Raw genomic sequence first — 9,209 nt, forward strand, 5'->3', positions numbered from 1 at the left:
ATTGAAAAGTTAGTAATGAATAATATTAATTGTAAGCATTATGAAATATATATTAATTTACCATAAGATGAGTTTCATTTGACCTATGAAGGTGTTGTTTCTATAACATAGTTGAAGATGAAGCATACATTGTTGAAGAATAAGAGCAATGATATTGAAGAATGCAATGCAATAGTTGAAGAGAATTAATCTTTTGTTGTGTGTTCAACTAATGAACATATGTAGTGTATATACAGTGCAAAAAAGTGAGACAAATAATATTATTGTAATGAATTGCTTTGTCTCATTGTGTCAAGAATCAAATGCTTTGTGCATGGTGTCATTGTCTTTGTCCTAGAGAGTCGGGAATCTGATGAATTTATGCAGGGTGTCATCAATTGTTTTGTCTCACTACGTTATGAATCAAATGCTTTACGTAGGGTGTCATTGTCTTTGTCCTAGAGCCTCAAGAATCCAATGACTTTATGCAGGGTGTCATCAATTACTTTGTCTCATTGCATCAGGAATAAAATTCTTTACATAGGGTGTCATTGTCTTTGTCCCAGGGTGTCAGGAATCCAATGACTTTATGTAGGATGTCTTCAATTTCTTTCTCTCATTGCGTCAAGAATTAAATGCTTTACATAGGCTGTCATTGTCTTTGTCCTAGAGCATCAGGAATCCAATGACTTTATGCAGGGTGTCATCAATTGCTTTGTCCCGGAGCATCAAGAACCAATGCATTATGTTGTCCACATTGGCTAAGATGCATCTTGCTTTACTTCTATATAATGTTTTGTAACAAAGTCTAAAATGTGTCAGATTGAAACATCATATCAATGGAGTCTGTCACTGTTTCAGGTACTATTTATTATGATGGACAAATTGTCTCCACTAAGTATGGAGCTACGTTTGTTAGCCATGAGGTTAAAACCTTACATGTAAGCAACAAGATGACTTATCAACACCTTAAGCAAACTATTAATAATAACCTTAATCTTCCTCATGGCAAAGTTGTCACAGACATCCACTATTGATACCCAATTTCATGTACTGGTGGTATATATCAATATAGAGTGTGTTATCTTAGGGATGATGAAGATGTGCACTGTATTTTTTCATTGTTCACAACACTACACGACCTAACAAGTCTCGAATTGTATGCTACAACGACATATATTGGATTCTTGCATGTGATGGATGCACTTGAGATATAACTTGACCAAAAAATGAAGTTGAACAACTAATGTTCTATGGTTATGTCATATGTTCTTTATTTACTATGTATCAACTATGTTTAACTTTGTTTGTATTTAATTTATTTTCATTTTAATGATGTAGCCATTATAATAAATGTAGTTAATATTTTATGTCATTGATTAAGAGTGTCATTGATTCATGCGCATCAGGAATCTAATGTCTGTCAAAACCTGAAAAATTCCAATCTTGCCCACAGATGGTTTAGACTTCCATTTTAAAAATATCATTAATTAAGGGATGCCCGAAAACCAAACTAATCCCTAACCAATGGTTTTAGAAAAAAAGTTCAAAAGAGTCGCTATCGATGTTTTACTCAAAACATCGGAAAAAGAAAAGATTTTTAAAATTACCAAATGGTTTTCAAAGCCAGAATTGAGTTTGGGGGTTGATTACGTATAAATGGGGGTTGATTACGTATAAATGGAAGGTATTAGGTACCCTACAATGCCCTATATCGGTGCCCTATGATGAAATTAGCGAGATGGAGAGTAAAAGTTCACATATTTGGTCCCCTTTATTAATGATTATTTACATGCTTAATCTTAAAATTACATGATTGAACCTAAGACGTCCACATAATTGCTTTTATTTACAATAATATTTATGACAGAAATAGTAAATAATAGAGAAAGAAATTGATGGGAATACTTCTTGAGCGAGCTTTTATAAAAGTTCAACATGGTTGACTTTTGGCCGCCTTACACATTACAATTTATCTCACAAATCTCAAGTAATACAAGGAAGGGGAGAAAGGGAAGAATTTGAGCTATATGGGGCTCTAGTAGGCAGTTTTTCTAGTTTTGAGCATTATACACGAGGCTCATATATATAGACGTTAGACTTTACTGAAATGGGGCATTTCAAACTAGTTTGTTATGAGTAATTTTTAAATCTGGAATGACCTGTTCCAAAATTAGAATGGTCCATTCTGGATTTAAAGTTAACTCATAACAACTTGGGTCAAAACAGTCCGTTCTAGATTGGGGATGCCCTGTTTTGACCTAGAGCTTTTAGGCCATTTTAGAAGCATGGAATGACCCGTTCCAGATTGGGAACGACCCGTTCTAGGATCCTAATTCATCCTTTTGAGTTTTTGGGCCTTCTGATGTCGTATTCAGGCCTTTGGGAATTCTTTGTCTTGTACTAAAGGTTCATTTCCTTGTTTGCATGTCTTGGATGAAATTAGGTGTCTACAATGCCTTAAGTCATGAGTGTCATTGATTAATGCAAGGTGTCATTGATTAAGAGTGCCATTGATTTATGCAAGGTGTCATTGATTCAAAGTGTCATTGATTCATGCGCGTCAAGAATCTAACACCTTTCATCATGAGTGTAATTGATTTACGCAAGGTATCATTGATTTAGAATATCATTAATTAAAAGTGTCATTGATTTAGAGTGTCATTGATTTATGCAAGGTGTCATTCATTAAGAGTATCATTGATTCATCCGTGTTAGCAATCTAATTCCTTTAGTCATGAGTGTCATTGATTCAAAGTGTCATTGATTTACACAAGGTGTCATTGATTCAAAGTGATTGATTCATGCACATAAGGAATCCAATGCCTTTAATTATAATGGACCACATTAATTCGTCAAAATGATTGAACCTTATCTCCACCTTCTATTTAAATGAAAGCATTCTTGGTTTCAAATCCAAAGTGTCATTGAGCCAAGTATTCTTGTTTTCAAATCCAAAAGTGTCATTGAGCTAGGTATTCTTGTTTTCAAATCCGGATATATGATGTATGGAAAACCGCAAGTGTACGGTTGTCGTCAAGTAATAAATATCGAATCACAGGGACTACGTGTTTGACCTAGAATTACTAGTATTTTAATTTGAATTTTAAAACAGATAGAATGTTTGTTTTGAGATGATAAGATTAGATTCGCTGGTAAAAGAGATAGTAATGCAATTAATGAATAAGATAAAACTTTAAGATAAGATAAGGAGATTTCCGGGAATCTAGGGTTCGCACAAAGAGTTCCAACAATATTGAATTATTATTTTCATTAATTAATTCTATTCCATCTTGAAGGTAGTCTTAACCTAATTTAATCCTTGCACCTTCTCAGGCTACGAGGACGTGTTTAATTAAAATTAATCCCTACTCTCGTGGTAATTACGTTCAATTAAACCCATTAAGATCTTTGTTAATCTATTGCTCCTCGAAAGCTTAAATCAACTCTCGTGATTTAACACTCAAGTCTGTTCCTTTAGGTTCCGATAATTAGGTTCTCCTCTCAGTTCATCCCTAATTATCTATGATTATGAAAATTAAGATTAATTGTTTATCATAATTATAATCAAGTTCTCCTCTCAGTTCATCCTTAATTAATGTTATTATGAAAACTATAATGTTAAAGTTCATATATAAAATATAAAAGAACAAATCAAGAATTGGAATAAAATTAAGAAACTGAATAATGCATTAATAAAGAGGTTCTCAGAGGCTAAGCCCTGATCCCAGAAAAAGGGAAACTACTCACAGGAGTTCATAGTAGTTCTCCAAGAAAAGAAGAATAAAAGAAAAGCAAACCTTAGAGTCGATGGCACAGGCGCCCAACCTTCTCCAAGTGTCAAAAACTAAATAAAACTGTCTCCGAAAACAAAAGTGCTGTTCTAGGCTAACCTCATCTAATTTATAACCTAAAAGGGTAAAAAGGTAAAACTACCAAGATAAAAATTACAAAAATAAAAATAAAACATAAAACTTAAAAAGCTGGGACGCGAAGTGAATCACGGCCGTGATTTTCTCTGGTGAATCACGGGCGTGATTTAGAATCACGGCCGTGATTTTCCTTGTAGCTCAGCATTTCCTCTTTAATTCTTAAATCTTGATCCTGCTCAGAGAAAACACAACACATACCAAGAAAAGCATAAAATAGGAAAATGATATAAAAATTTATTAAAAACATGAAAGATATGCATGATTATGCTATGAATTCTTGTGAATTAAAGTGCTAAAATACGAGTAAAATACACAACATCAAATAACCCCAAGCTTGAACTTTTGTTTGTCCTCAAACAATAATTAGCACTTTGAAAAAAAAATCATCAAGAATTAACTGAGCATTTAAAATCTTCACTCTTAGTCTCACAAGGTCCAATTAGAATCTTAATCTTTCATTACTAGCGCCAACTCTTAGTTTCTAAGAGTTTCATGATGTCAAATCTTGTAAAGCTCATTAGTCAAACGAAGATAATTTAACAGAAATAATTTTTCAATGCTTGTGACACAAATAGGGGTAATATTTTTATTTTTGTTTTTGTCTCACCTAAAACATTTCCCCAGTAGCCAATCAGTGTAGAGAGGATGATAATTTCAAGAACACGTAGCCTCAAAGGGGGTCTAGCTATTTTACTAAACAATTCCCCAGTAGCTAATTAGTTCCCTTAGTTTTCTAAGGTTAAGAATATTCTCCCTCTAACCTATGACCTCAAAGGGGTGCTAGGTGATTTTTTTTATTTTTTTTTATTTTTTTATTTTTTTTACCCCCCAAAAGCTTTTAAGCACGAATTAAAAAGAATTTATCTTCAAGAGACTATTTTTATAATTCTCGATCATTTCAAGCCTCAATACTAAGAACCAAGTGCTAGCCACAAAACCGGCTAATTTTTCAACCTTTTGTTCTGAGACTTCAAGATTCAATTCATCACATTCAGTGTTTTCAAAGACGAACAATTTCATTAAAAATATTTACTTTTCAAACACAAATTCAAGCTGGGATTAACTGAATATGTATATATGCATGATTTTTTTTTTTTTTTTTTTTTTTTTTTTTTTTTTTTTTACTTTGCATGAATGAATGAAATGCGTACATCCTCCTAACCCCAAACTTAAAGATTTGCTTGTCCCGAAGCAAAGAGCTAATGAATGCATGATAGATTATTTTGACAAAATTATAAAATGCATGAATATGCAACCAACCCACAACAGAAAGGAATGCTTGTCCCTAAGCATCAGAGTAAAATAAGGAATAAGAAAGATCTCACTGTGGTGGAAAATCATCTGGATACCGTTGAATGTGCCATTGATACATTTGATCAACCATGTAATTATAATGCTGCTGGCGTTCATCCATTTGTTGCAGCCGGTTATCCATTGATTGAATAGCTGCCAGGATAGCAGCATTGTCCACCTCAGGTCCAGGATGTAGAGGGGGTTGTTCAGGAGCTGCTTCCTCATCTGCAGGAGCCGCTTCCTCAGCTGCTGGAGGTAGGTCCTCTAATGGCTCCAGTGGAAACTGCCGTGTAGCCCGGTTCTTCACGGTGTATGTTGGATTTGGTAACTGGTGGTGCACTCCCAACTGGGTTACTACAAAGTAGTATTTATCATCTTCATCTTTCGCAATGCAGTTCATAGAAGAGCAGGTAGCAAAATTAATAGTACGGCTTCCAGGGAGTGGTTCTAACTGGTCCAGCCAAGCGTGATAGCCAAGGTGTTTGGCTATAGTGGTAATGAGGCCGCCGTTCACAATCGCACCGTGGCTGGTATTGGAAATACTCTGGAACTGTCGTGCCAAATGACTGCCAGAATCAATAGGCTCCTCTCTGTTTTCCATCATAGCCCATAAAAGTAAAAGGTCGCTCAAACGAACCTTTCCTTCAGAATCACCTCGGGCCAAAACAGTAGAGGCAATAAAGCGGTGCATAATACGGATGGCGGGATGGCGGAAAGCAGAGGAATTACATTTTCCAGCGACCCAATTACTTGTACCTGTCAAACTATACCAAAAAGAACCAGGGTTGAAAGAACTTGGGGTTCTCGTGCTCCCTCCAGTGGGAAATCCAAAAATATTATTGAACTGAGCCAGGGTTAATTCGTGTTCTTGGTTAAACATACGGAAAGAAATCAAACCTTCAGAACAATTTGGCCCAGATAATATTTCCGTGTGGAGAGAGCTCAAGAACTCAAGAACTAGTTGAGGATAAACAACATCATTATGCACGGTAGCAAAGGTTGTCCACCCAATGTTAGTTAACATGAAATTGATATCAGCACGTAAACCCAACTTACGAATAAATGGGAAGTCGAGATACCTGGTAGGATGGATAGTGCGGAAGCGTAATACCTCGTTCCGCTCACGCTGTTCATCGTTCCGATAGAACCTCGGAGGAAGGTGCGGAATTTCACTTGCTTCTTCCTCGTAACTGTGGGTATCGGAAGCGGTGGAGGACGAACCAACGGTACGGGTGCGCTTGGGAGCCATGGATGAACGGAAGGAGTGAATGTGGGAGGAAGAGGGAAGAAGAGGAAGAAGAAGTGAGAAGCTAGGGTTTGGGAGAGAAGAAAAGAGAGAATGGGCAGAGTTCGTAAGTTTGAGAGAAGTGAGAATGTAAAAGGAGGGGGAAAAATATATAAGGGAAAGGGGAATTTCAAAAATCACGGGTTGTATCGGTTGAGCCTCAGCAGGGAATCACGGGCGTGATTGGAAATCACGGCCGTGATTCTCTTTGTGAGTTTTCAAAAATTCAAACAGAGGAGATCACGCCCGTGATTTATAATCACGGTCGTGATTCTCTCTGGAGTTTTCCAAAAAATTTTCCAGAGAAGATCACGCCCGTGATTTAGAGTCACGGTCGTGATTCTCTCTGGAACTCTGAATTTTTTTTATTTTTTTATTTTTTATTTTTTTTTGGAATAAAATTAATGAAATGCGTACATCCTCCTAACCCCAATCTGTTGAAGGCTCAAGAAGACTTTCTACTAGAGGATCTTTTTCTTTACACGGGGGACTTGAATCGATCAAGCAAGCATAATTAGGTTGAATCCCCTCAAGATCTATGTGCTTTCCTCCAACTAGAAAATTCTCCAAGGGATCCCTCAAAATAGATCTCATGACTTCTTCCTCCATGTCTTTAGGCAATATATCAACCTTGCAGCAAATATTTTCAAGAGAAGGTTGTCTAACAGATTTAGCAATATTAAATTCCATTGTTTCATCATTAATGGATAAGGACAATTTTCCATGTTTGACATCTACTATCACGCCTGCTGTAGCCAAAAATGGTCTACCTAGTATGATTGGTATTTGTTTGTCCTCTTCCATTTCTAAAACAACAAAATCTCCCGGAATTAAAAATTTACCTATCTTAACTGGAACATCTTCTAAAATTCCTATGGGATATTTTATAGATCTATCTGCTAACTGGATTGACATTGCTGTAGGCTTTAATTCTCTCATATCTAATTTCTTGCAAATTGATAAAGGCATTAAACTGATACTTGCCCCAAGGTCACATAAGGCTTTTTCAAACCTTAGATTTCCAATGAGACAAGGTATAGAGAAACTACCAGGATCCTTAAGTTTTTTGGGCAAATTATGATGGATCAATGTAACAGTCTCTCTATCATCCAATTTCCTTCGGTTAGCTAAAAGATCCTTAAGAAATTTAGCATATGTAGGCATCTGTTGTAGAGCTTCTACAAATGGAATGTTTACATACACTTGTTTGATCATATTTAAAAATTTTTCAAATTGTCTATCAAGTTTAGTCCTTACTAACCTTTGAGGAAAAGGAATTGGGGGGTGATAAACAGTTTGAGGCTTTGATGAAGATACTTTTTCTTTTTCTAATCTCTCTTTTTCAGGTTTTTCAACCATAGGAGAAGCGTCTTCATCAATCTCAATATTATCATTTTGATTAGACACAGGACTGTCTAATTTCTTCCCACTCCTTAAAGTAACAGCATTAACATTTTCAGCTGGGTTTGCAACTGTTTTACCTGGGAACTTACCTGGAGAATTGTTTGAACTAGGCATCAACTGTGCAATTTGATTTTCCAGCATCTTGTTGTGGAGAGTAATATTCTCAACCTTGACAGCAAGGTTTTGAATAGAATTTGCCATTTAATCATTGGTCTGTTTTTGATTAGTGACAAAATTCTCCATAAGGTTTTCTAATCTTGAAACACTTTGTTGAATTGAGGGTGTCTGTACTGGATTTCCTTCCCCATTAATGAAGTGATTGGACGGACGGAAATTAGGTTGCTGATTGCTAGTTCCTTGAACTGGGTTATTCTTCCAAGAAAAGTTAGGATGATTCTTCCAACCAGGGTTGTATGTGTTGGAATATGGATTACTCCTCTCTCTTCGAGGAGTGTCATAGAAATTATGAGAAGCTACCACCTGTTCAGTAGTATCTTCTTTTTCTCCAGTAAAAATTGAGGTACAATCTACTGCAGTGTACCCTTGTTCCCTACAAAGGTCACATACTTGATTTGTAGCCACTGAATTAACCTTAGCTTTTTCCATCTTGTCTAATCTTTGATTAAGAGTATCAAATTTTGCTAAGAGTAACTCAATATTGTTCACTTCATATCGCCCCGGAGTTCCTTTCCTTGCTGTGACTTCTCTTTCACTGTATTGGCTGTGATTTGAGGCTACATTTTCCAAAATAATCATGCAGTCATTAATAGGTTTCCCCATGAAAGATCCTCCAGCTGCTGAGTCTAATATCATGGTGCTTTGTTGGTCCAATCCTTCAAAGAAAAATTGGATGGTAAGCCAACGGTTGAAGCCATGTTGTGGGCATGCTTGAAGATATCCTTTGAACCGCTCCCATGCTTCATAAATAGTCTCTCCAGTGCCTTGTTGGAAATTAGTGATTTTCTTCCTCAATTCTTTAGTTTTAGAAGGAGGAAAGAATTTCTCTAGAAAAGCTCTTTCACATAATTCCCAAGTTGCTATCTTTTCTCTAGGCACTGTTCTTAGCCACACCTTTGCCTTATCTCTCAAGGTGAGTGAGAATAAGCGGAGTCGCATTCCATCAGAAACTTCATCATCAAATTGCTGGGTCTCACAGATTTCCAAGAACCCCTCTAAGTGGTCATTAGGATCTTCTGATGGTAGTCCTCCAAAGGTGTTCTGTTTGAGCATATTCACCAGAGAAGCTGGTACAGTAGCTCCAGTTCGCATCTCCCCTCCAGGTATCCCACGAGCTACGGGTGCAGAGTAATCCCGAA

General features: G+C 36.4%; 1 non-coding gene across 1 annotated transcript; it reads left to right on the forward strand.

Moving 5' to 3' along the window:
* Positions 1–8,761: 8,761 nt before the first annotated feature.
* LOC145957623 (small nucleolar RNA R71) lies at positions 8,762–8,868 on the forward strand. The gene has a single exon (XR_014433666.1). It is a non-coding gene; the product is annotated as a small nucleolar RNA R71 (small nucleolar RNA).
* The last annotated feature ends 341 nt before the right edge of the window (positions 8,869–9,209 follow it).

Source organism: Cajanus cajan, chromosome 4 (genome assembly GCF_000230855.2).
Source record: "Cajanus cajan strain Asha chromosome 4, NIPB_CcT2T_4, whole genome shotgun sequence".
Lineage (NCBI taxonomy): Eukaryota > Viridiplantae > Streptophyta > Magnoliopsida > Fabales > Fabaceae > Cajanus > Cajanus cajan.